Source organism: Rana temporaria, chromosome 9 (genome assembly GCF_905171775.1).
Source record: "Rana temporaria chromosome 9, aRanTem1.1, whole genome shotgun sequence".
Lineage (NCBI taxonomy): Eukaryota > Metazoa > Chordata > Amphibia > Anura > Ranidae > Rana > Rana temporaria.
Window position 1 is genome coordinate 56,919,589 of NC_053497.1, and position 27,529 is coordinate 56,947,117.

A 27,529-nucleotide genomic window follows, 5' to 3' on the forward strand; every position below is an offset into this window, starting at 1 on the left:
GCGTACGGCTTTGTACGCCTTCGGATCGTAGGTGTAATACTTTGGCGCCCGCTGGGTGGAGTTTGCGTCGTTTCCGCGTCGGGTATGCTAATTATCTGTTTACGGCGATTCACGAAGGTACGCGCGGCCGTCGCATTCTCTTATGTCGTCGCTAGTTGGCTTTTCCCGGCGTATAGTTAAAGCTGCTATTTTGTGGCCTATCTTTAGACTTGCCATGTTAAAGTATGGCCGTCGTTCCTGCGTCGAATTTCAATTTTTTTTTTTTTGCGTAAGTCTTCCGTGAATAGGAAAGGACCTAACTCACGTCGACGCTCAAAAAATGACATCGGTGCGACGTCATTTCGCGCAAAGCACGGCGGGAAATTTCAAAACGGAGCATGCGCAGTACGTTCGGCGCGGGAACGCGCCTAATTTAAATGATACACGACCCATTTGAATTAGGCGGGCTTGCGCCGGACGGATTTACGCTACGCCGCCGCCGCAAGTTTACAGGCAAGTGCTTTGTGAATCAAGCACTTGCCCATAAAACTTGCGGCGGTGTAACGTAAATGCAATACGTTACGCCGCCGGAATTCTACGTGAATCTGGCCCTTTGTTTTTTCTAGAGCCTGAAAAAAGTCAATTTTTTACAACCCGAAAAACGGTCATGTGTACGCGGCATTAGAAACAAAATGTTTTGTTTTTTTAGTTTGTTTCCTTTCTTTGGCCACTTAACATTTGTAGTTATTCCTATTGCCATCTGGAATTTTTTTCCGATGGATGTTGGCTCAAACTTGTCTTGCATTCACACAGTCGCACAAATGTTGTCGTAAATTCCGATCGCCAAGAATGCGGTCACGTACAACACGTACGACGGCACTATTAAAGGGAAGTTCAATACCAGTCGTGTTAGTAGAAGTTTGGTGAGAGACGATTTGTGCTTTTCAGCCTCGTGCTTTTCAGTCCGTTACAGCGTGACAAATATGCTATCTCCATTACGAACGCTACTTTTACCAGACCGAGCGCTTCCGTCTCGTACTTGATTCAGAGCATACGTGAAAATGTGTGCGTCGGAATTGTATACACACGATCAGAATTTACGGGAACTGAATTTGTTGTCGGAAAATTTGAGAACCAGCTCTAAATTTTTTACAAAGATCCGATGGAGCCAAAACAAGGTTGGAATTTCTGACAACAAGCTCCTATCGAACATTTTTTTAGAAAAAGCAATTATTTTTACTTTTTGCTATAATAAATATCCCCCAAAATATATATTAAAAAAATGTCCTCAGTTTAGGCCGATACGTATTCTTCTATTGCGCTTTGCGCAAAAGTTAAAATGTATAGCTATGGGGATATATTTATGGCATTTTTAGTATTATATGTTTTTTATTAGTAATGTCGGTGATCTGCAATTTTTATAGTTGTACATTATGGTGGACACATCGGACACTTTTGACACTATTTTGGGACCATTGTCATTTATACAGCGATCATTACTATAAAAATGCACTGATTACTGTGTAAATGACACTGACAGGGAAGGGGTTAAACACTAGGGGGCGATCAAGGGGTTAAGTGTGTCCTAGGGAGTGATTCTGACTGTGGGGTGGATGGTCTCACAACAACATGACAGAGATCACTTGCTCCCGATGACAGGGAGCAGTAGATCCCGGTCATGTTGCTAGGCAGAACAGGGAAATGCCTTGTTTACATCTCCCTTTTCTACCTCTCAGTGCCACAATAATGGGACACTGGCAAACATCGAGTCCACGGGACCCATGGGCACGGTCATGCAGTACGCGTCAGGCACACACCCACTACCCTGCAAATTAAAGGGGACGTACAGGTACGCCCATTTGCCCACCGCTGCTTTTCTGCCTACGTATATTGCGTACAGCGGTCGGCAAGTGGTTAAATGAATGCGTTTTTGTCTATTTCTTGATGAAAAACAAAAGTGTTTAACCGAGAAAAATCCGGCCCAAGGAGGTTGTAAGACCTGGCACATTCTGTGCATTGCTTTGGATAGGCAAAGCACAAATTTACTTTAAGCCCCTGTTCACATTGGCGTGATTTGACATGTTAAATTGCATGCCAAATCACAGCCTATTGCCAGCAACGGAACTGTCCCAATCAATGTTGTATAAATACAGCTGTTCTGTGAAGCCCTCAGAGTTTTTTTTAGAGAACATTACAGTAGTGAGAAAATAGAATCATGAAGGCCAAGGAACACATCAGACAGGTCAGGGATAAAGTGTTGGAGAAGTGTATCCCAAGCTTTGAACATCTCACGGAGCACTGTTCAATCTATCATCCAAAAATATAAGGAGTTAAAGCACAACTGCAAACCTATCAAGACATGGGCGTCCACCTAAACAGACAGGCTGGGCAAGGAGAGCATTAATCAGAGAAGCAGCCTAGAGGTCCATGGTAACTCTGGAGGAGCCACAGAGATCCACAGCTCAGGTGGGAGAATCTGTCCACAGGACAACTATAAGGCCTCATACACACGACAGAGATTCTCGGCAGAATTCGCCGAGAAACTCGGTCAAAACCCGGATTCTGCCGAGAATCTCTGTCGTCTGTACAGTTTTGGCTCGATGGAGCCGCCGAGGAGCTCGACGAGAAAATAGAGAACATGTTCTCTATTTTCTCGTTGGCCGCGTTGTTCTATAGGAGAAGGCGGCCCGCCGAGCTCTTCGGCGGCTTCATCCCAAAACGAGACGAGGAACTCGACGTGCCAAGCACGTCGAGTTTCTCTGTCGTGTGTACGAGGCCTTAGTGGTGCACTCCACAAATCTGGCCTTTATGGAAGAGTGGCAAGAAGAAAGACATTGTTGAAAGAAAGCCATAAGAAATCCTATTTGTAGTTTGTGAGAAGCCATGTGGGGGACGCAGCAAACATGTGGAAGAAGGTGCTCTGATCAGATGAGACCAAAATTGAACTTTTTGGCCCAAATGCAAAACGCTATGTGTAGAAGAAAACTCAGGCCTCGTACACACGGCCGAGGAACTCGACGTGCCAAACACGTCGAGTTCCTCGGCGAGTTCAGGGATGAAGCCGCCGAGGAGCTCGGCGGGCCGCCTTCTCCCATAGAACAACGAGAAAATAGAGAACATGTTCTCTATTTTCTCGACGAGTTCCTCGGCGGCTCCATCGGGCCAAAAGTGTACAGACGACAGAGTTTCTCGGCAGAATCCGGCTCTGACCGAGTTTCTCGCTGAATTCTGCCGAGAAACTCTGTCGTGTGTACGAGGCCTCACAGTGCAAATCACCCTGAACACACCATCTCCACCGTGAAACATGGTGGTGGCAGCATCATGTTGTAAGGATGCTTTTCTTCAGCAGGAATCAGGAAGGTGGTCAATTGATGGGAAGATGGATCGGAATTTTGCGTGTCGGAAATGCTACAGACGATCGGATTTTCCAATAGGATTTTTTTTCATCTGAAAATTTGAGAACCAGCTCTCAATCTTTTGTTGGCAGAAATTCTGACAGCAAAAGTCTGATGCAGCATACACACGGTCAAAGACACACGAAGACGTACGCCTGTCGGATCTAACACAGATGCCGTCGTATCTTGTTTTGAGGATTCAAAACAAAGATACGACGCAGGAAATTTGAAAGTACGCCGGCGTACTCTCTTTGTGCATCTGCCCCATAATGCCTCTTCACTGCCTTTCAAATGATCCAAAGCGGATTGTGTTTTAGAGTAGTGATCATCAACCCTGTCCTCAGGGCCCACTAACAGGCCAGGTTTTATGTATTACCTTGGGGAGATGCAGGCTAGAATACTGCAATCACTGAGCAGCAAATGATATCACCTGTGATGTATTTCAGTTATCTTGCAAACCTGGCCTGTTAGTGGGTCCTGAGGACAGGGTTGATGACCACTGGTATAGAGGACTAATGCCGCGTACACACGACCATTTTTAATGGTCTAGAAAAAACGTTGGTTTTTTTTCAAGCCAGCCTTGCCTACACACGATCGTGAAAAAAAGCGCGGTGACGTACAACACGTACGACGGCACTATAAAGGGGAAGTTCCATTCGGATGGCGCCACCCTTGGGGCTGCTTTTGCTGATTTTGTGTTAGTAAAAGTTTGGTGAGAGACGATTCGTGCTTTTCAGTCTGTTACAGCGTGACGAATGTGCTATCTCCATTACGAACGCTAGTTTTACCAGAACGAGCGCTCCCGTCTCATAACTTTTTTTTCACGTCGTTAAAGCCTACACACGACCATTTTTTACAACGTGAAAAACAACGCGAAAATTTAGAGCATGTTCTAAATTTTTAATGCCCATTTTTAACGTCGCGAAAAATGCTCTGGAGCCCACACACGATCATTTTTAATGACATAAAAAAAATGTAATTTTTCACATTGTGAAAAACGGTTGTGTGTACGCGGCATAACACTTGTATAAAAAAAACCCTAAGGGCTTGTTCACACTAGTGGCTGGTAGATAGTAAAACACAGCGGTTGAGCTGCATTTTTCCTGTCCCCCAGCTGCACCCCTTTAGCCAGGGAAGCACACATGCAGCCGCAGTGATGCAATGCTTTGCGGCTGCAGCAGGAAATATGCCCCCTGCTGTTTTTGGCAGGGACACCCCCCCTTGTTGAAGGCATGTGGCCTGGTATGGTTCAGGGGTTTGTTTTTTGGATTTTGCCATGGGATTTCCACTTAGAATCCAAACCAGATCAGACCAGCGATAGAAGATATTCACCTGGGATGCAGCCAGTGACGTCACTGGTGCATGCGTTCTGAAGAGACGGCATACCCCGTTCATATAGCTGGAGCCCGTGAACACGGAAAGAAGATCGGGGGAGGATGAAAGCGCCAGGGAGCTGCGCTGGAGGACTCCATGTGCAGGTAACTCTGTCTGCCGCTTACTAGCACATTATGACATAACGCTGCAGGGGGCACAATTTTTTTTTTTGAGGGGGGACTGTCATATATACAGGTGTGGGGGGGGGGGTGGACGCATTTATACAGGTGTGTGGGCGGGGCACTGACATATATACAGGGGTGGGGGAGCGCTGACATTTATACAGGTGTGTGTGGGGGGGGCGCTGATCTATATACAGGTGTGTGTGGGGAGGCTGAAATATATACAGGTGTGTGAGGGGGGGGGGGGCCTGACATATATACAGGCGTGTGTGGGGGGGCGCTGATCTATATACAGGCGTGTGGGGGTGGCGCTGATCTATATACAGGTGTGTGTGGGGAGGCTGAAATATATACAGGTGTGTGAGGGGGCCTGACATATATACAGGTTTGTGTGTGTAGGGGTGACATATATACAGGTGTGTGAGGGGGGGGCCTGACATATATAGAGGTGCGTGTAGGGGGGCCTGACATATATACAGGTGCGTGTCTGTGGGACGGTGACACATATACAGGTGCGTGTGTGGGGGGCTGACATATATACTGGTGTGTGGGGGAGGCTGAAATATATACAGGTGTGAGGGTGACAAATATACAGGTGTGTGGGGGGGCTGACCTTTATACAGGTGTGTGTGGGGGGGAGATATATACAGGTGTCGGGGGGGGGGTGACATATATACAGCTAGGTGTGAGGGGGCTGATAAATATACAGGTGTGAGGAGGGAACAGGATTGAGGGGGGGGGGGGGGGGGGCTGAGTGCGTACAGGTGAGGTGGTCTATGTGCGGATTCAGTAGGATGGCCCATATCACTTTAATAGTAAATATTTTAATAGATTTTTTTTTCTTCTATTAAAGCAGTTTAGTGTCCCTTTAAGTTAGATGAGCCATGCCAACACAGGGGGGCTTCCCAGCAGAGAGAGCTGATCTCAGATAGGAGGTGGGTGAGCCCCCAGCACACACACACAGAGCAGCGATCGCAGACATGGTATGGAGCGGTGTGATTGACGTGTGACGTCAGTGTGCGGGGCGGAGCGTTGTGTTGCTGAGCAGGGAAGGGATCCGGTGGCGGTGTTCGGTGGCGGTGTGCACGGCGCTGTGTCTGGGAGGATCTGGATGCAGTATGTAGGGAGAGAAAACGGAAGACGGGGATCCGCCGGGCACATCGCTATCTATCGGGACATCTTCCTCCCCCATTGGATTACAAGCAGCAGCGCTGGTGGGGTGAGCCGGGAGAACCCCCCACATTGCTCTGACATGTCCCCCCAGATGAGGAGCCCCCTCGGTGCTCACCCCCGGATCCTGTGCCAGCTGCGGGATTAAAGGGATCGGGACAGCTGGGAACATCATCATCTCTCCGAGAAGTCCGGACTGATCTCCAGGTAAGGAGGCAAGGTGCAGTGATTGGAGGTCATGCACTGGTTCCCCAATGACAGCCATCCCCTGCTGAGAAAAGTACAGCCTAGGACACAGCAGGTGGAGATCCCCCCCATATGACTGATCCATGATGGGGGACACCTGAACTCCAACCATCACCAATAGATTGGGAAGACTGGGGTGGCCTCTATTAAACAGGTCAGATCCTCTAATTGACAAAGTGGTGCAAAGTGCTGTAACCCGTAGCAACCAAAAGCATCGGTTGGCGTCCGATCTTTAAAAGACTGTTTTCTGATTGGTTGCTGGGGGTTATCACACTTTGTACCTAATGCAATCAAACCGTCGCTGTCAGTGTGGTTGCCGGGGGTTACTGCTTTTAATTGAATTCCATTTTAATGAGCTCTTCTAGGATCGGTGTCGGAGAGGCCTTCTTCTAGAACTCCTCTTAGGGATCCTGATGTAATCACAGCAGAATATCCTATACCAGGGAATAAACTGCTTCATTACCTCCAGAGCAAGTCCACATACAGTACATGGCACACTATAGGAGTCTGCCAACTGCTGCAATTATCACCTCTTTACACCCAACTCCGCCAACTATGCCAGGTTATGTAAAGCAAACCCTTGAGACCCTTCCCCAGTCTCAGGCTGGAGCTCCATCCATTTATCTCCCAACATTTCCATTGTAGTCTATGGGGAATCTATCTCTAGCAATAGAGGAGGCTGGTTAATAGGAGACAGAGAGAATATGTCACAATGAGAGAGCAAGAGATGCCCACGTATGCGTGGAAAAGAGCTGCCTCCAATGGGCAAATTAGCACTTCCACCTTTTAAAAAGCGATATTTTCCGGCTGGGCAGCGGATTGCATTTGCCACATGAGGAGATTCCTGATTAATGCATGTTGTGATTCCAGAGATGCAATAGGGGTGCAGATTAATGGGGTACGGGTAGATTTTTCCAGCTAACATGCTGCCAGCTCTCCATACAGTAGTCTTCATAAACTGCAGTGAGTGTGAAATGGTAGAAATGATATTAGAACTCTGTATAAAATCGTACTATCTGTACAGCCTTTGATGGCTATAGAGGCATTTACACTATACCGACCCCGAAGAATATTTCATGATAACGCCGTCCAATTAGCACGTTGCATCTTGCAGACTACGAACACACACCGCCTTGACAGTGATTGGGTTTGGTTACATATCCATGTATCGATCGGAGAGTGTCTGATAAAGGTTATATGATCAGAGAGCAGTCTCTTGGGGCAAATGATGTAACGGGGGGGGGGGGGGGGGGTGTAGCATGGATTTCCATCAGGCTGATATTTAGCAAAGAAGGGAGGGCTAAGTCAAACCTAGGGTTTGGCAAGGGTGGGTTATGTCATTGGTGGGTCTGAAGATATCTGGGACAGTTTTGGAAATCAGATTGGGCATAGCGAAGATAGCTGGATTTAGTCATCACAAATAATAGGAGGTGACGGTGAAGTTGGAAGATGATATAATTATAAGAGACGTGTGAGATTATAATAATAATAATAATAATAATAAACCAATTATATAACTGAAAGGGGCAGTTGGGCAAATAACATGTAACAAAAAGAGGTTACTGCCAAATTCCATATTATTATATTAAGGGAAAGGGGGCACATTTAATGGCATAGACCGAGGGGGGGGGGTGTAAGTGTATGGTAAAGATGGGTCAAGAATAATCTGCTGTCTACAATCGGATTATACTGTACAATTATAGTAAAGTTGGCACTAAAGGATCACATATATCCATAAAGAATAAATGGGTGTGGGTCCTATAATAGAAATGCATCAAATGTACCTGGAATCCCATATAATGCCAATGCAAGGTTGTTAACATTACATGGTACTGTGGAGCTAGGTTGTAGGCACAGAGCCTAGGTATGTATTGCCAGGGGGGGCACAAATTGATACAGGATTCAGAAGCCACTCCGTTCAGTCTGGGAGCCAGTAGGCGTCTTTGGGAAGCCGGGGACTCTGTTAATCAGTACAGCAATGCAAAGAGGAATCCTAGGCAAAGTGCTGTAACTCGTAAAAATGTATTAGAATTCATCTTCCATTCATTTCCAGTAACTGAGATCAGGTCAGTTGGCATGAGGTACTGCTCTCTGTATATCATCATGGAGCTTTGCATGTTTTCAGCAATCTCAACATAAAAGGTTCCAGGAATCTATGCAGGAATTCATCCCGACCCAAGTAATTGCCATCCCATCCCCCCCCCCCCCCCATCACACTGATCTCATCCCTATACCCCCCATCACATATGGCAGAGGTGATGGGGGGATCAGTAAGAGACAGCAGTGGTGTTGGGGGAGGATGGTACTGCCATTGATCTCACCCCTATTCCCCCCCCCCACACACACACTACCACTGTCACTGATCCCACCAACACTGTGCCACTGGTCTCACCCCCCCCCCCTCACTACCACTGATCCCACCAACACTGCTGCCACTGATCCCAACCCCCTCACAATTGGCACTGATCTTGCCACCACCGCGGCCACTTATGCCACCACCGCGGCCACTGGTCACGCCACCACCACTGATCTCGCGGCCACTGGTCCCACCACCACCGCGGCCACTGGTCCCAACCCCCTCACAATCGCCACTGATCTTGCCACCACCGCGGCCACTTATGCCACCACCGCAGCCACTGGTCACGCCACCACCACTGATCTCACGGCCACTGGTCCCACCACCACCGCGGCCACTGGTCCCAACCCCCTCACCATCCCCACTGATCTTGCCACCACCGCGGCCACTTATGCCACCACCGCGGCCACTGGTCCTGCCACCACCACTGATCTCGCGGCCACTGATCCCACCCCCCCTCACCATCGATCTCGCCACCACCGCGGCCACTGATCCCACCCCCCTCACCACCACTGCTGATCTTACTGATGCAACTGCTCCCACCACTGCTGCCACTGTTTCTACTTCCCTCGCTGCCACTGTTTCCATACCCCTCACTACCACCGCTGATCTTACCGATGCCACTGTTCCCATCCCCCTCACCCCCACTGCTGATCTTACTGCTGCCACTGTTCCCACCCCCTTCCCTCGCCGCTACTGCTGCCACTGTTCCCACCCCCTTCCCTCGCCACGGCCACTAATCCCACCCCCCTCATCACCACTGCTGCCACTGTTTCCACCCTCTCCACCACTGCTGCCACTGTTCCCACCCCCTATCTCACCACCGCTGCTGCCACTGTTCCCACCTCCCTCATCACCACTGCTGCCACTGTTCCCACCCCCCTCATCATCACCAATGCTGCCACTGTTCCCACATCCCTCACCAACACCACCGCTGATCTTACCGATGCAACTGTTCCCACCCCCTCACCACTGCTGCCACTGTTCCCACCCCCTCACCACTGCTGCCACTGTTCCCACCCCCTCACCACTGCTGCCACTGTTCCCACCCCCTCACCACTGCTGCCACTGTTCCCACCCCCTCACCACTGCTGCCACTGTTCCCACCCCCTCACCACTGCTGCCACTGTTCCCACCCCCTCACCACTGCTGCCACTGTTCCCACCCCCTCGCCCACCACCGCTGCTGCCACTGTTCCCACCCCCTCGCTCACCACCGCTGCTGCCACTGTTCCCACCCCCTCGCTCACCACCGCTGCTGCCACTGTTCCCACCCCCTCGCTCACCACCGCTGCTGCCACTGTTCCCACCCCCTCGCTCACCACCGCTGCTGCCACTGTTCCCACCCCCTCGCTCACCACCGCTGCTGCCACTGTTCCCACCCCCTCGCTCACCACCGCTGCTGCCACTGTTCCCACCCCCTCGCTCACCACCGCTGCTGCCACTGTTCCCACCCCCTCGCTCACCATCGCTGCTGCCACTGTTCCCACCTCCCTCATCACCGCTGCTGCCACTGTTCCCACCCCCTCGCTCACCACCACCACTGCCACTGTTCCCACCCAAAAAAATCTTTTGTCTCTAAATTGCACAAAAAACAATATTGACAATTTTTATACTGAGAAAAAAAAATGTGTGTGTGTATGTATATATAGATATATATAGATATCTATATCCTAAAAATGAGCATTTTCCTGCCCTAGGTAATTTATATATATATTTTTTTTTTTCCATGCCCCTTATCTGTTTCTTCAAAACTCACTTGTCCAGTGTATCCATCGTTGTCCCGCTGTGATCTGCTGCCACAGGCCAGTCCCACATTGCCATCTTCACTTCCTACATCATCAGGAGCTGGTTGTCTCTTCTGGGATCATGAAGCCAGCCCCTGATGATGCTCTGCCAGGTCCTCACTTCAGCGTCTGAGCTCCTGCAGTCTACTGGAACATGTAATGGGGAATCCCAGGAGGCTTGTATGTCTTTTATTGTATATATCGCAAGATGGGGGGTTGGGGAAATCTCAATTGTGAGAATTTTGGGAGAATGTTTACTTTAATGACAAAGTCATTGTCCGGTCAATGGGCCTACAGTTGAAATTGATGTGGTCAATAAGGGGTTTACAGGTCACTCAGCCCTGAATAGACAAAGTGACTATCTGGCTCCTCAAATGTATTCAGCCTTGTTGGATGTGAAGTTAAAAAAAATGAATTAAAGAGAACCTGTCAAAAAGAAAATGTCTCCAACTCTTACAGCATAGAGTAGCCATTTGTCAGGTGTCCAGTCATGCTTTTCCTATGGCTTAGCAGGTGAATCGCTGACCTTGAACAAGCATGAGGTTTGACTTCACTGGTGGCACTTGTTTCCGGGCACTGACTGACCAATTCTTGAAGCCGGAGGACTAAAATCGAAGTCTGCAACTAGAAACATTTGTAGGAGATCATCAATGGAATTTCTGTCTCCATATTATGGGTCTGCTTATAAATAACTGAGTTCTGATTTTGGATAGAATTTGTTTTACCATTTTGTTTTATTTATTTTTATTTTGGCTTACTGGATCTGCTAGTAACATTGTTTCTCATGTTGTATCATACTCTGTTTTGTTAAAGGGGTTGTAAAGGTTTTTTTTGTTCTAAATAGGTTCCTTTAAGCTAGTGCATTGTTGGTTCACTTACCTTTTTTCGCTAGATTCACATAGATCAGCGGATCTTTAGATCCGCGTGATCTATGTGATTTAAGATCCGCTGCCGCAAGTTTGAGAGGCAAGTGGCTAATTCACTAAACACTTACCTTCAAACTTGCGGCGGCGGATTGTAAATCCCCCGGCGGAATTCAAATTCCGCGGCTAGGGGGAGTGTACTATTTAAATCAGGCGTGTCCCCGCGCCAATTTAAATGAGCATGCGCCGTCTGCGAAATTTCCCGGCGTGCATTGTTCCCACTGACGTCGCTAGGACGTCAGTGGTTTCGGCGTGAGCGTAACTTGCGGCGCGCGGGTTTCTGAATCGGCGTACGCAAACGACGTAAAAAAAAAAAATCGACGCGGGAACGACGGCTATACTTAACATTGGCTGCGCCTCATAGAAGCAGGGGTAAGTATACGCCGGGAAAACCGCTACGGAAATGTCGTAACAACACTGCGTCAGGTCCGCGAATTGTCGTATCTTGCTGATTTACATATTTCTCAGTGTAAATCGGCGAGAACGCCCCCCACGGCCATTTTTAAATTGCAGTTAAGATCCGACGGTGTAACACAGTTACACCTGTTGGATCTTAGGCATATCTATGCGTAACTGATTCTATGAATCAGTCACATAGATACGACCGGCCTAAGTCAGAGATACGACGGCGTATCAGGAGATACACCGTCGTATCTCTCTGTGAATCTAGCCCTAAATGTTTTTTTTCTTTGTCTGAATTTCTCACTTCCTGTTCCTCCTCAGTAAGCTTGCCCCCATCATCCGAGCCGTTCTTGCTGGGGGTCAGCATGCTTGCCCCCTCCCTTGGGACTACATCCCTGCGGGGAGACGCTGTGAACGTGAGAAATTCAGACAAAGGAAAAAACATTTAGAAGGGAAATGGAAGGAAAAGGTAAGTGAATCAACAATGCATTGGCTTAAAGGAACCTATTTAGAAAATAAAAAAACAAACCTTTACAACCCATTTAAAGGAACCTATTTAGAAAATAAAAAAACAAACCTTTACAGCCCCTTTAACTTACGGGGCTTGCTCTACTAAACTGTGGATTGAACCTGTTTTTCATTTCACGTATACCTATAGTAGTAATAGATTTTTCTAGTTTTGGATAGAGCGGAGAGGTATTAGAACATCGGTCCGGTTTTTATTGTGTCTGTGTCCCCATTAGGGGACAAAGAAAATCCCAACTCTTGAGCTGTCGTAATAGGAATCAAGTCTTCCTATGGGGAATGTAAACATACTTTGTAATAGGAATAGTGTGTGACTAGTCCTATTTATGGAGAGATTCGGGGTCAATAAGACCCCACATCTCTCCTCCAGGCTGGAAAGCATGAGATCAGTGAATTATTAATCTTTTACCGATCTCATGCTTTCAGCCACGATTGCGGCTTCGTTTACTTCAGGGTACCCGGGTGTGACATCATAACGTTGCGCCCGGGCCTCTGATGGTCATAGAGATGACCATATGGTCACTGGAAATCTCTATCCTCCTAATCCTGTGGCAGCCGATTCGTTTTCTCCAGGCCTCCGATGGCACGGGAGAGCCCGGAGAAGCACCGGATGGCGGCGGGAGGATGTCCCCTCCCGCCGCCTATAAGAACGATCAAGCGGCGGAACTGCCGATATGATCATTCTTATGGTGCGCAGAATTGCCACCTGAGAAGAATGATATCTGGATGAACTCTGAATGATGCCTGTAGCTGCATGCATCATTCAGATATCCACCCTAAAGTCCAGGACGTCATATGACGTCCTACGGTAGGGAAGTGGTTAAAGTTTCCTCTGATTCTCACACGCACCTTTTTATTAGACCAACATGCACATCATCTATGCAGTCCATGTCAGGTGAAATGAATCATTTCCCAGCCCGCTGAATGACTTGTGATTCAGAAGCTGGTCTGCCATTATGAATATTTGAGCAATACGTGATCCAATTTTTGTATACTCATTTTTATCGTGTGACAGTCTCTTTTGTTATATTTTTATATGAATTTAGGAATATTCAGAAAAAATTGTTTAACCACTTCCCGCCCGGCCTATGGCCGATTTACGTCCGGGAAGTGGTTCTGAAATCCTGATAGGACGCCCATGGACGTCCTGCAGGATTTCATGCCGCGCACTCCCGTGGGGGCATGCAGCGCGGCGATCGGTGATGCGGGGTGTCAGTCTGACACCCTGCATCTCCGATCTCGGTAAAGAGCCTCCGGCGGAGACTCTTTACCACGTGATCAGCCGTGTCCAACCACGGCTGATCACGATGTAAACAGGAAGAGCCATTGATGGCTCTTCCTCACTCGCGTCTGATAGACGCGAGTAGAGGAGAGCCGATCTGCGGCTCTCCTGACAGGGGGGGTTCGCGCTGATTGTTTATCAGCGCAGCCCCCCCTCGGATCGCCACACTGGACCACCAGGGAAGCCCACCCTGGACCACCAGGGTGGGCCAAACAAAAAAAAAAGCATTGGGGAAAAAAAAAAAAAGATGCCAATCAGTGCCCACAAATGGGCACTGACTGGCAACATGGGTAGATCAGTGCCGCCCCACAATGTCCATCAGTGCCACCCCAAGTGTCCATCAGTGCCACCCCACAGTGCCCATCAATGCCCAGTGCCCACCTATCAGTGCCCATCTGCCACCCATAAGTATCCATCAGTGCCACCCATCAGTGCCGCCTATGTGTGCCCATCAGTGCCGCCTATGTGTGCCCATCAGTGCCGCATACCAGCACCGCCAATCAGTGCCACCTCATCTGTGCCCGTCGGTACTACCTCATCGATGTCAATCAGTGCCATCTCATCGGTGCCCATCAGTGCCGCCATATCAGTGCCCGTAATTGAAAGAGAAAACGTACTTATTTACAAAAAAATTTAATTTTAAGTCTTTTTTTAGTTGCGCAAAAAAAATCGCAGAGGTGATCAAATACCACCAAAAGAAAGCTCTATTTGTGGGGAAAAAAGGACGCCAATTTTGTTTGGGAGCCACGTCGCACGACCGCGCAATTGCCATTCAAAGTGCAACAGTGCTAAAAGCTGAAAATTGGCTTGGGCGGGAAGGTGCGTAAGTGCCTGGTATGGAAGTGGTTAAACAGGTTTTTGTTCGGATATTTCCGAATGAACAAATTTGTTGAAATTCATTACATGAATTCGGAACGAATCGTACATGTGTAGCTTGAGCTTTTGAGCTCTGTAAATAGGTTTTTTACAAAAGAAGGGCAACACAAAAAAAAGAACCCAAATTTCCACCAGCTAGCTCAAGAGACTAGAAAATATTAATGTGCAATATTTTAAATTTACCAGCCAAAAATAGTTTGTTTATTTTTTTTATGTATCTTTCTGTTTGAGGGAAAAAAAGCTAGTTTTTTTTTTTTGTATGCATTTGCTTTCTTTCTGTGCCAATTTATATGTCTGTCCATCACAGCTATTCTCTGTATGTGTCCTTTCATTAATGTGTAGCTGAATGTATCAATGTATTACAGGATAAAGATAAGAGAAGCCAGCAAGGACCTTCATGACCTGTATAAATCGTCCCTATGGTAAAGACTGTAACAATTTGCTTTGAAGTGAAATCCTGTAAAAATACGACAGCTGCCATTGTTAACTTGTGTGTGAAGGTGCAAGCTTTGGGCATGTCATCTGCATCTTTCATTCACTAATTAGTAAGAGTGGGGGGAGATATACTAAAAGCGATGCAGCTTTGCATAATAACCAATCAAGCTTCAGCTTGTTCAACTAGGATTTGACAATGAAACAGAGAAGCGGATTGTTTACAATGCATAACTGCAACAGATTCTGTGTGCATACGTTTTTAGGAAATCTCCCTCACAAGCATGCAACCAGTAGGGTGTTGGGACTTCTAATATGCCTATGCAATTTCCAGGTCAGTAATTGTACCAAGTAGTGAAGGAATGACAGCCCTGGAACTAGCACCAGTAAACAGAAGTTGGCAGTGGAAACATGTTTGTATTCTAACATAAATACTAAAATGTTGATGGAGACCCACCAAGTCCAGGGGGCCTCATGACCCTTTGACCTTTGTCATAGACCTAACTGTGGCCATTTTTAAGCCTTCAGGTTTGGTGTGGATTCTAAGGGGAACTCCACCCCAAATAAAAAAAAAATGGGATGGAGTTCCCCCAAAAATCCACACCAGACCCCTTATCCAAGCATGCGACCTGGCCAGCCGCAGAAAAGAGTGGGGGATGAGAGAGTGCCCCCTCCTCCTGAACCGTACCAGGCCACATGACCTCAACATGGGGAGAATGTCCCATCAACATGGGGACATCCTCCCCATGTTGAGGGCATGTGGCCTGGTACGGTTCAGGAGGGGGGGCACTCTCTCACCCCCCCCCCTCTTTTCTGTGGCCAGCCAGGTTGCGTGCTCGGATAAGGGGTCTGGTGTGGATTTTTGGGGGAACTCCACGCCATTTTTTTTTTATTTGGTTTTAATTGATTCCCCTTAAAGCGGAGTTCCGGCCACAATTTCACTTTTTAAATATAAATACGCCTGTAATACACAAGCTTAATGTATTCTAGTAAAGTTAGTCTGTAAACTAAGGTCCGTTTTGTTAGGTTGTTACAGCATTTAGACACTTTATAAAATAGAAATTGACTGGGGCCATCTTAAGTGTGGGCATCATGAAGCCAGGCTGTATGACTTCCTGGATTTCAGCCTTGCAAATCTCACACATGCTCAGTGCTGCACAAGCAGTGTCAGATCAGGTTTCAGCACCTGTGCTGTCCAAGTCACATGATTCTTTGAGACTGGGGAATGCACTCCTGGAAAGTTACACCCACTACAATCCCAGGAGTCTGTGCGGTGTAGGTTAGGAAGCATTAAGCACCTAGGTGCAGGAAGTGGGAAGATTAACTATTCTGCCTAGCAACAACACTTTGAAGGCATCTAAAAAAAATAAAAATAAAAATCGTAAAGGACTAATGACATTTTTTTAAAACTACTGATGTAATGTTATATTTATGGGTGGAACTCCACTTTAATATCCATACCAGACCTGAAGGGCCTGGTAATTGAATTTGGGGGGACCCCACGCTTTTTTTTAATATGCATGAATTCTCTCTGAATTGCCGGGAGCCGACAATTCATTATAGCCTCATGTCTCTCTATGTCAAATCTTTTCTCTCTATGTCGACTCTTCTTCATGTCTCTATAATGTCGAATCTTTTCTCTTTATGTAGAATAATATTGGACTAATAGAGTTAAGGTTAGGCACATTCGACCGCAACGAAAGCGAAAATAAAGCATTTGTTTATGTCGCATCTTTCGTTTTTCTGTGCTTCTTAAAATTTAGACGAAACATGTATGCACATGTCTAATAAAAACCTGACAGACTCAAGCACTCCCCTGCTGTATCCAGAATTCGATTTGGATGGAGTTGGGAGTAAAAGCTGATCTCCAGGCATATTAAAATATTTATTTAATGCTGTATTCCTTATTTCATTATCATTAAGTAAAAAAAAATATATATATATATATATATCTCATATGTTTTTATTTATAATATATATATATATATTTTTTATGCAAACAGTGCAAGTACTCAAATTTGACTTTGTATTGGCCTTTCCCAGTCCCTGTGCAACAGAGCTTAAAGCAGTAGAGGAAAAAGCAGCGTATGCAGCCAATCAGTGCTGATAAGTATACTCCTAGACAAAAAAAGAGCAGAGAGGTGAGCTTATCGCTGTACTGGTTCTCATTAAGGCTGCATTCACACCTAAGCGACAGCCGCGTTCGCGTGTAGCGGCAGATTTGCCGCGATTACAAATGTTTCATTTTTTTTTTTTTCCTAAAGTATTCCCATTGCTGTCTATGGGAAAACGCGCCTGTCGCGTGAAAAAAAGGGTCCGGGACTTTTTTTCAGGCGACAGGCGTTGCGCGTCTATGAGATGTGAACCATCTCCATAGACGGCAATGGGAATTCTCCCCTCTAGCGACAGAAGTGTCCCGCGTAGGGCGTTTTGTCGCTTAGGTGTGAATGGGGTCTTATTGTTCAGTCACAGGTCGGGGACAGGTCCTAGGCTCCCGAGGCAGTAGGTCAATTGATGAAAGCCATCATTCAACCTGCAAGACTGGGGACATCTAGTGGCACAAAATAAATATTGCCGGTAACAACTCTGCATTAGAAATGAGTATTGCAGCAAAAAACACATTTTAATTTCATCTTTTAATGGGCACTTTTTTTTATTTGACTAGAGGTCTGTTTTAAATGCATTCGTATGAGGTCTATCCTAAAACAAAATAGATTTGTATCAAGCTAATTACTTTTAGAACAATCTGAATATTATATATTTTATAGCTGTTGGTATATTTTATACAAAATAATTTTTGGTCTTAACGACTTCAGCTCCTGAAGAATTTACCCCCTTCCTGACCAGAGCAATTTTTGCGATTCGGCACTGCGTTGCTATAACTGACAATTGCGCGGTCCTGTGACGTTGCACCCAAACAAAATTGACGTCCTTTTTTTCCCCACAAATAGAGATTTCTTTTGGTGGTATTTTATCACCTCGGCGGTTTTTATTTTTTTGTGCTATAAACGAGAAAAGCGCGACAATTAAAAAAAAAGCAATATTTTTTACTTTTTGCTATAAATCCCCCCACAAATATAATATATACATTTTTTTTTTCCCCTCAGTTTAGGCCGATATGTATTCTTCTTCTACATATTTTTGGTAAGGCAAAAAAAAGGCAATAAGCGTACATTAATTGGTTTACGCAAAATATATAGCGTCTACAAAATAGGGGATAGTTTTTATGGCATTTGTTTATTATTATTATTATTATATATATTTTTTTTATTAGTAATGGCGAAATCGGCTATAAAAATGCACTGATTACTGTGTAAATGACACTGGTAGGGAAGGGGTTAAACACTAGGGGGCAAAGAAGGGGTTAAGTGTGTCCTAGGGAGTGATTCTAACTGTGGGGGGGATGGGCTACCAGTGACACGACCACTCCCGATGACAGGAAGCAGTAGGTCACTGTCCTGTCACTAGGCAGAACAGGGAAATGCCTTGTTTACATAGGCATCTCCCTGTACTGCAGCTCCGTGACACGATCGCCGGACACCGGCTGACATAGAGTCTGCGGGCACGGAGCCCGCAGCGCCCGCCGGGCAACAATTTCAAATCAACGTACAGGTACGTTGCTTTGCACAACCGCGCCATTCTGCCGACGTATATCGGCATTAGGCAGTCGGCAAGCGGTTAAGGAATCCCTTTAAAAAAAATAATGATTTTAAAGCAAACTTTATTGGTGTCAATGTCCCAGGCCCTGTAGCAGCTGCATGTTCTGCTAGACATGATATCGCCCATCTGTGTATTGGTACAATAATTTGTTGTCTTTACGAGTCCCTTCTCGTGGCATCTTACTTGGTCATTTTATGAAAAAGCCTGGTCATCTCTGGTCATATTGAATGTTTTCTTGGTGAAAAGATACTAGCCCGATCTACTATATAATGTAAAATCAACAAGGAGAATGATACCCTCTTGTATTGTGCTTTCAGCAGCCATTCACAAGCCAGGTTAGCAGTTGAATTTTTGCTTGAAATTACTGAGCAGCATAGATGATCTATGTATAGGAAAGCCTTGGGTCTTAAATGTCCCCCGATCCCCCCCCCCCATAGTAAATGGCCTCTGTATGTCTTATAGCAACACTGTCCTTAGTAATCCTACACATGCCTCACTGCCTAGCCATGGACACACATTCTCCCACATACTCCCTCTCCTACACATTCATTGCTGTGTCATGTCACACATCCCACCTCCTCATATCACCCGTCACCATTATTATCTCTGACACACACTCGCACACAATTTATACATTTGGGGCTGTGATGTCACCACTTCATTTGTATTTATTTTTTTCCGGTAGAATTATAATGGAAAATGCTGCAATGCCGACAGCAACCTAAAACTAATGGAGGTGATCATTTTTGTTTTTCCTGTGTCTCCCTAATGCCCGTACACACGATCTGAAAATCGGATGAAAAATACCGCAATCGTTCGATAATCGGATTGTTAGTACAGAGCCGATCACGTCAATTCATCTGATATTATTCGATCTGAAAAAGCACAAAAATGTTCTTCATACGATACCAGTACAGTTATTGTTCGAAAATACAATACAAATGCATACACTTTTTTCTTTTTTTCTGTCATACGAGAATTTTCGTGACTTTAGTAACCTATTCAATTTCTACTTGCGACTATTAAAGCGGATTTCCACCCAAAAAAACAACTTTGCAGAAATCAACAGCATTATGCATCGACTAAAACATTTGGAATTTTTTTTTCTCACCCTTTCAGCACTTCTTGTGGTCCTTTGTATTCTGCCACTTCCTCTCTTTGACGCCTGACGTCCTTTACCTCGGCGCGCGCCCTCGCAGATGTGTGTCATCCTTTCCCAGGAGTCAGTGGGCAGCGCCAAGGGCTTCGTTGCCATCACATCGGAGTGGGCACTTCCGACAAAGCCGCCTGTTGTGATGGTAATGTCTGAAGTGTACGGCGCTGCGAGCCCTAGACACTGCGCATGCCCGAGAACGGGCAGTGCATGCTGGTCACTCAGCTGTACTGTGACCCGAAAGATTGTGCTTGTGGGCTTCACATGCCCACAAGCAATATGGAAAATGCCAGCAAGGCTCATTTTAGTGCTGGTGCATGATCGTGTGTTTTTCAGTGTGGTTTTTGTAGCACGTTTTTTGCATGTGTTTTTCATATTATTATTTTGATGGAGGAGACCAAAATGCTACCAAAAGTGCATCGAAAAATGCATATACTTTTTTGTTCATGTACTTATTGAAGTCTTATTGAAGTCTATTGGGCTAGAAACACCATGCTGCAGTGCACCGTGTTGCGTTGATGTAAGTGGGCATCACAGAGAATAATGCGATTTCCATTGTCATTCATTGCAGTGTGGCAGACGCAGGTAAATCGAGCTAGTGTTAATGAGACATGAAGAGGTTTGCCTTCACTTCCTGTTCTGCCTGATATCCATCGAATAGACAAAAATCTCCTCAATGGAAACGTAACACTAAAAAAAGTGACAGAGGCTCTAACCTTCCAGGTCCCTGAAGCGCCTTTGAATTCTATCTATGCCCATTATATTATGTCCTCTGTAAACATTTTATAGCATACTTTGTATATGAAATCAGTTTTACCTGGATTTGTGTTTTTCTGTCCATTCCTGAGATTTACACAGCCCTGCCAGACAGCACAGTCAGCCTGAAGACTTGATTATTCTCTACTGTATATTTATATGTATGTAAACCCGAACACTGAACGTCTCTTATTGGTTCTCTTTTATTATGGTAAATGTTGACTGCATTTTGTTAAATCTGTTTGATAATTGCTTGATTTTGGTCAGAAATTCAAAGCTGTCCAGTGCTCACTTCCATGTGTTATCCTAATTAGTCCCAGGGCCGCTGATGAGGCTTTACAGCCAGTCCTCCTGTACTGGGACCGGTCCCTAACAGTTCAAAAGCGGGGCTCGGGCACCTACCAAGCAGACTCTTGTGGTTCCCCCTGCAGCTGTTGACAGCCTCCCCTTTTTTTCTACCTCTGGCTGCTGTCAATCAAACTTGGTTAGCCACTCAGGAGAAAGGTGGGGCCGGGCCGCAGCTCCATGTCTGAATGGCTACACAGAGCTACAGCTTGGCTCGGGTGCCCCTATAGCAAGATACTTGCTGTGGGGGCACTCAACAGGAGGGAGGGGCCAGAAGCTCCAGCTAGGGACCTGAGAGGAGGAGGATCCGGGCTGCTCTGTGCAAAACCAACTGCACAAGGCAGGTAAGTATAACATGTTTGTTATTTTAATAGGAAAAGAAAAATTACTTTACAATAGCATCAACCAGTTAAGGACCTGCCGTCGCAGTTATGCTGTGACAGGTTGGCTCCCCTCGGCGAAATACCGTAGCTGTATGATGGGCGCGATGATGGAGCCAATGCGTGTCCCCGGCAGAGGCAATGGCCGCCAGGCACCCGCGATCGCTCCTGAGAGATACAGAACGAAGACCTGTCAATGTAAACAGACAGATCTCCGTTCTGTCAGGAGAGAGGAGACAGACCTGCTGTTCATACTGAGTATGAACAGCGATCTGCCTCCTCCTCCAGGCAGTCCCATCCCCCCCACAGTTAGAATCACTCCCTAGGACACACATTTAACCCCTTGATCGCCCCTAGTGTTAACCCATTCTCTGCCAATGACAGTAATCTGTGGCTATTTTTAGCTCTGATCTCTGTATAAATGTCAATGGTCCCAAAAAAGTGTCCGATCTGTCCGTCGCAGTCCCGCTAAAAATCGATGATCGCCGCCATTACTAGTAAAGAAAAAAATAATAATACTAAAAATGCCATAAATCTATCCCCTATTTTGAAGACGCTATAACTTTTGCGCAAACCAATCAATGTATGCTTATTGTGTTGTGTTTTTTTTTTTTTTTTTTTTTCTTTTAATATATCGGCCTAAACGGAATATGGCATTTTATTTTATTTTTTTAACAATATTTTTGGGGGGATATTTATTATAGCAAAAAGGGGAAAAAAATAAATTTTATATATTTATTTATTTTCAAAATTGTCGCGCTCTCTTTTATTTAAAAAAAAAAAATTTTGTGCAAAAAATAAAAACCGCAGAGGTGATCAAATACCTCCAAAAGAAAAATCTATTTGTGGGAAAGAAAGACAGGGCAGTCGTCACAAATTTTGGGGCCCCTTACACAGCTGTAGGCAGGGCTCCCCTGGAGCAGAAAACCAGGGGGGGGGGGGGGACAAGTGTAATCTCCTTCTCTTCTGGGCCCCTTACAGGTATAATGCAAAAAATAAAAATGGGAGCGGGCCTGTAAGGGGCCCTGGGGAACCATTGGGCCCCTTACAGGTGTAATGCAAAAAAAATAAAAACAGGAGGGGGGCCATCCGGGCCCCTGGTGACCATTGAGCCCCTTACAGGTGTAATGCCTGTACCCCCCTGATGGTGGCCCTGAAGAAAGGATGCACATTTTGTTTGGGTACAGCATCGCACGACGTGCAATTGTCAGTTAAAGCGACACAGTACCGTATCGCAAAGAATGGCCTGGTCATTTAAGGGGGCAAATCCTTCTGGTTATTAAGTGGTTAACATACACACTCGCATTAATTTGCATGAATGGGGTGCGATTTGCATGCGGTAAGGAATCAGCACAGATCTTGCTGCAAATTTGCAGTGTACAAGTGTGAACCAGGGCTAGATGACACTAGGCTCTTGTGCTGTTTACTTGATTTCAGCATTTTCAGCAGCAGGGGAGTGACACCTCGCTAATCCAACCAGCAAGAGACCAACACAAAGCAGATAATTGTTGTCCATACAGATTTTAGCGATCCAGCAAACGTGACAGGGGCCTAAGGAGTCCAGTGACAAGACCAATGGGCTTGAACTCCTAGACCTGCACAACTACCTTACTTGGTACGTGCAAGTCCACTCACCCTATTGGATTCTTTTATGTATTTTCTTATGGAGAATGCAGCAGCAATGCATAGTCACATATATACTTAACAACATACATAAATGTGGTGGCATTTCTCTATACATGAATCTCCTTAGTGGCTCTGCTATAAATATCTTCCGCCAGGATGACAACATTAAGCTCAAATTTAGCCTTGTTGCTGCGCAATGGGCATTAAAAATATGGACCTCGCAATTCTAATGTCGTGAAGGGACATTCGTCACTCCAAGCTGGTGACAGGAGCGGAGATTTTCACGATGGATTGTGATACCGCCCCATAAACGCTTCCACTTAGATATATATCTATTGATAAATACATATATATTTATTCCACTGTGGCCATGCTGTGGGAATGCAGAATTCGGAGGCATAAAAGCGCTCGGTACTTGGTAAGACTCGTGAGACAGTTTGTAGAAAGAGTGTTTATTCACAGGCAAGGTTCCCAGCTGAGACACGGTTATTGTAAATATACATCTATGGAACGTTGGCAGTGCCTCGTGCATTGCCTTGGCAGATTCCGACACTGCATAACTAGAGGACTGCTCTATAAAGGGGCAAAAGGAGCATTTGGTGCAGGCGTGCCAACCGACGATGTGTTTTTTTTTTTTTATTTGTTTAATTTGTTAAACAAAATTATTTGTTTCTTTATTTTTCATTTTTGTTTTGCACAATGATCACATATACAAAACGTTATATAAAAACATTGTAATTATAATACTATAAACAACAGGAACACTGGAAATGTATTACCATGTTTCACCCATCAACCTTAAAAAAAAAAAAAAATTTCAGGCCCTTGCTGCTCAAGGACTTGTAAAATGCCACTATTAGGAATTTAGAAATATAGGGCCAGATTCAGGTACAATTGCGCCCGTGTAACGTAAGCCGTTTACGTTACACCGCCGCAAGTTTCCAGTTTTAGTGCCCGATCCACAAAGCACTTACCTGGAAACTTGCGGCGGTGTATCGTAAATACGTCTGGCGCAAGGCGGGCCAATTAAAATGGGCGTGTGCCATTTAAATTAGGCGCGCTCCCGCGCTGTATCTACTGCACATGCTCCGTTTCGCAATTCCCGTCGTGCTTTGCGCGCAGTGACGTCATTTTTTCAAACGGCGACGCGCGTAGCGTAATTCCGTATTCCCGGACGGCTTACGCAAACGACGTTCATTTTTAAATTTCGACACGGGAACGACGGCCATACTTTATACAGCAATACGATTGCTGTGTAAAGTTTAAGGCACCAAAAATGACGACTAACTTTGCGAAAGGGAAACTAGACTAGCGGCGATGTAGCGAACGCGAAAATCCGTCGTGGATCGCCGTAAGTCCTAATTTGCATACCCGACGCTGGTTTACGACGCAAACTCCCCCCAGCGGCGGCCGCGGTACTGCATCCTAAGATCCGACAGTGTAAAACAATTACACCTGTCGGATCTTATGGATATCTATGCGTAACTGATTCTATGAATCAGTCGCATAGATAGAAACAGAGATACAACGGCGTATCAGGAGATACGCCGTCGTATCTCTTTTGTGAATCTGGCCCATAGTGTATATTACGTATTCGAGGCAGCCTCCAATAAGTAAATACAGTAAATAAGAATCTGACAAGTTGGCAATAAAGCATGATGGCTGGCTATCATAAAATGGTTTATGTGTATGATTCCTGGTGGCCTAGGAATAAATGGACCCGTTTATTTGAGAGAACAGTACTTTATAGCTGTATATGTGATTAGGATCTACCCAATGAAAAAAAAATCTTATTGGACCATGGTAATGTGTTCAGCTTGTTTTAGTGTAGGACTTGTAAATATATAAGTACATGGGGGTAGGTAGCCATATTTGAATTCACATATTGCATATACAGGTTCTGCTTCCTTCTTGGCAGGGCTGTGTTGCACAGTGACTCGACTTTTAATGTTCTGCCCAGTTAAAGTCAAGTGGGGCAGATTCACATACAATTGGACAGGCGCAGCGTATCAGAGATACGCTACGCCGCCGTATCTTACCTGGCTTAAATTCGAATCCAGGAAGAATTTGCGCAGTAAGTTACGTAGTGTATTTCTGGCGGCGTATTTGAAATTGGGCGGGTTTCATTTAAATGAAGCGCGTCCCTGCGCCGAATGAAATGCGCATGCGTCGTTCCTAAATTTCCCGCCGCACATTGCGCTAAATGACATCGCAACAACGTAATTTTTTTAACTTAGACGTGACTTACGTCCATCCCTATTCACGGAAAAATTCAAATTTCGACGCGGGAACGACGGCCATACTTTAACATGGCAAGTCTATCTATACGCCACAAAATAGCAGCTTTAACTATACGCCGGAAAAAGCCGACTACAGACGACGCAAGAGAATGCGACGACTTCGCGTACGTTCGTGGATCGTCGGAAAACGACGCAAACTCCACCCAGCGGACGCCGAAGTATTGCATCTGCGATCCGAAGGCATACGAAGCCGTACGCCTGTCGGATCTTACCCAGATGCCGTCGTATCTTGGTTTGAGGATTCAAACTAAAGATACGAAGCAGGAAATTTGAAAGTACGCCGGCGTATCAGTGGATACGCTGGCGTACTTGCTCTGTGAATCTGCCCCAAGTATGTGACTCTGATCGGACCTAACTGAGAATAAGACTCCTAATCAGAGCTTGGCTCTGCAGAATCTATTAAAGATATGAGGTTACCATCGCTTTTGTGTTTTTAAAGGTGCAATCTTCATGGCCGTCATTCTTGTCCTTCTCTTGGTGGGTCGCTGACTTTGGGTAAGTATACAGATCAAGGGTCCATAAGGCTCCATTCACACCAATGCATATTTTTATGCTTTTTGCAGAAACGCAAGACATTATTTTTAACATGGGTTCCTATTTAACACATTCACATCAATGCATTTTTGTGCCTCAGCGCTTTTGGAAAGGGTCAGGGGGCTTTTTTTAAATTTTTAATTTTTTTTTGGGTTCAATAGACTTCAATTGCTTTGTGCACAGTCACATTGGAACAGGAAGTGGCCATCCCCAAACTATTCCCACAAAGTTGGGAGCGTAAAATTGCCCAAAGTAGCGGAGCTTCAACCTAAAGTGGAACTCCCGCTGATCGGAACCCTCCCCCCTCCGGTGTCACATTTGACACCTTTCAGGGGGGAGGGGGGTGCAGATACCTGTCTAAAGACAGGTTTTTGCACCCACTTCCAGCCACACAGTCTCGGGCAGACTGCGGGCATGATGTCCCCCCCCCCCCCCCCCGTTGTGTCCTGGAACACTCGGCTCCCAGTACACAGCAGGAGCCAATCGACGGGCATAGCGCGACTCGCGCATGAGCCGTAGGGAACCGGGCAGTGAAGCCAGAGCGCTTCACTTCCTGGTTCCCTCACCGAGGATGGCAGGGGGACAGCAGAGTGACGAGCGATTGCTCGTCCTCTGCTGCGGACGGCGCTGGACTCCAGGACAGGTAAGTGTCCAAATATTAAAAGTCAGCAGCTGCAATATTTGTAGCTGCTGGCTTTTAAAATATATATATATATATATATATATATATATATATATATATATATATATATATATATATATATATATATATATATATATATATATATATATATATATAATAATATAATATAATATAATATAATTTTTTTTTTTTTTTTTTTTCAGCGGACATCCGCTTTAAGAGTTCCCTTCACTGGAACTAAGGGACCATCCCAACCCCTGAAAAACAACCCCACACCATTATCCCCCCTCCACCAAATGATTTGGAGCAGTGCACAAAGCATAGTCTATAAAGATGTGGTTGAGCGAGTTTGGCTTGGAGGAACTTGACTTGCCGGCACAAGTCATGACCTCAACCTGATGGAACACCTTCAGGATGAATTGGAGTAGAGACTGTGAGCCAGGCCTTCTCCTCCAACATCCGTGTTTGACCTCACAAATGCACTTCTGGACTTCCTGTCCCACTTCCTCCTTCCGCCCAGGGACCGCTTCGCCATATCGCCTACGGCGGCCCCTCTCTGTAGGCGATCACCTGGAACACGTGACAGGTCCCAGTCGCTCGCCTGTCCACTTCAGGTAGCGCAGCGCCGCTTGCGCATGTGCAGTGTGTGCCCGGTCATGAAGCCGGAAGCTGTCACGGCCAGGTGCCCACAATTAGAATGGAGGTGCCGGCGGAGAGGGGGGGAGAGGCGAGGAGCGGAGCTCCGGTCGTCGCTGGACAGTGGAGCAGGTAAGTGTATGTTTATTAAAAGCTAGCAGCTATGTTAGCCAGCAGCTTTTGTGGCTGCTGACTTTTAATAAACATAAAAAAAGGCTGGCACTCCGCTTTAATGCTCTTCCTATATTCTACTTAACTTCTCGCTTCAGCTTGCTCAATTTAAGCTTTGGCAAAAAAAAGCCCTGGAATCTGATTGGATTCTGTGCAGCGCTGCACCAGATTTTGCACACTCCAGTTTTAGTAAATCAACCCCAAGAGTTAAGTCCAATTCGGTGCATGCCACCTCCAGGACATATCTAAATTACTTGTATGTGCCAGGTTTATTGCACTCTGGCTGTGAGAGGGGAGAAGCGCACACACAGCAGCTATGCCTGCTCTTCCCTTCTGCTGCCCATTTACAGAAGCCCTTGTATTTTGTGAATGAGTTCACATAATACAATGGCTTCTGTGAATGGGCAGAAAGAGGGGAGGGGTGGGCATAGCAGTTCCAGCTACTTTTGAAGGAACT

The 27,529-nt window shown here is 46.0% G+C and overlaps 1 protein-coding gene across 1 annotated transcript in view; it reads left to right on the forward strand.

Annotated features, from left to right (window-relative positions):
- Positions 1-5,815: 5,815 nt before the first annotated feature.
- Positions 5,816-27,529, forward strand: part of LOC120913553 (leucine-rich repeat and fibronectin type III domain-containing protein 1-like protein) — a 785,902-nt gene continuing 764,188 nt past the window's right edge. The window contains exon 1 of the mRNA XM_040323557.1: positions 5,816-6,247. The gene's annotated coding sequence lies outside the window, so the exon portion shown is untranslated. The remainder of the gene's footprint in view (positions 6,248-27,529) is intronic.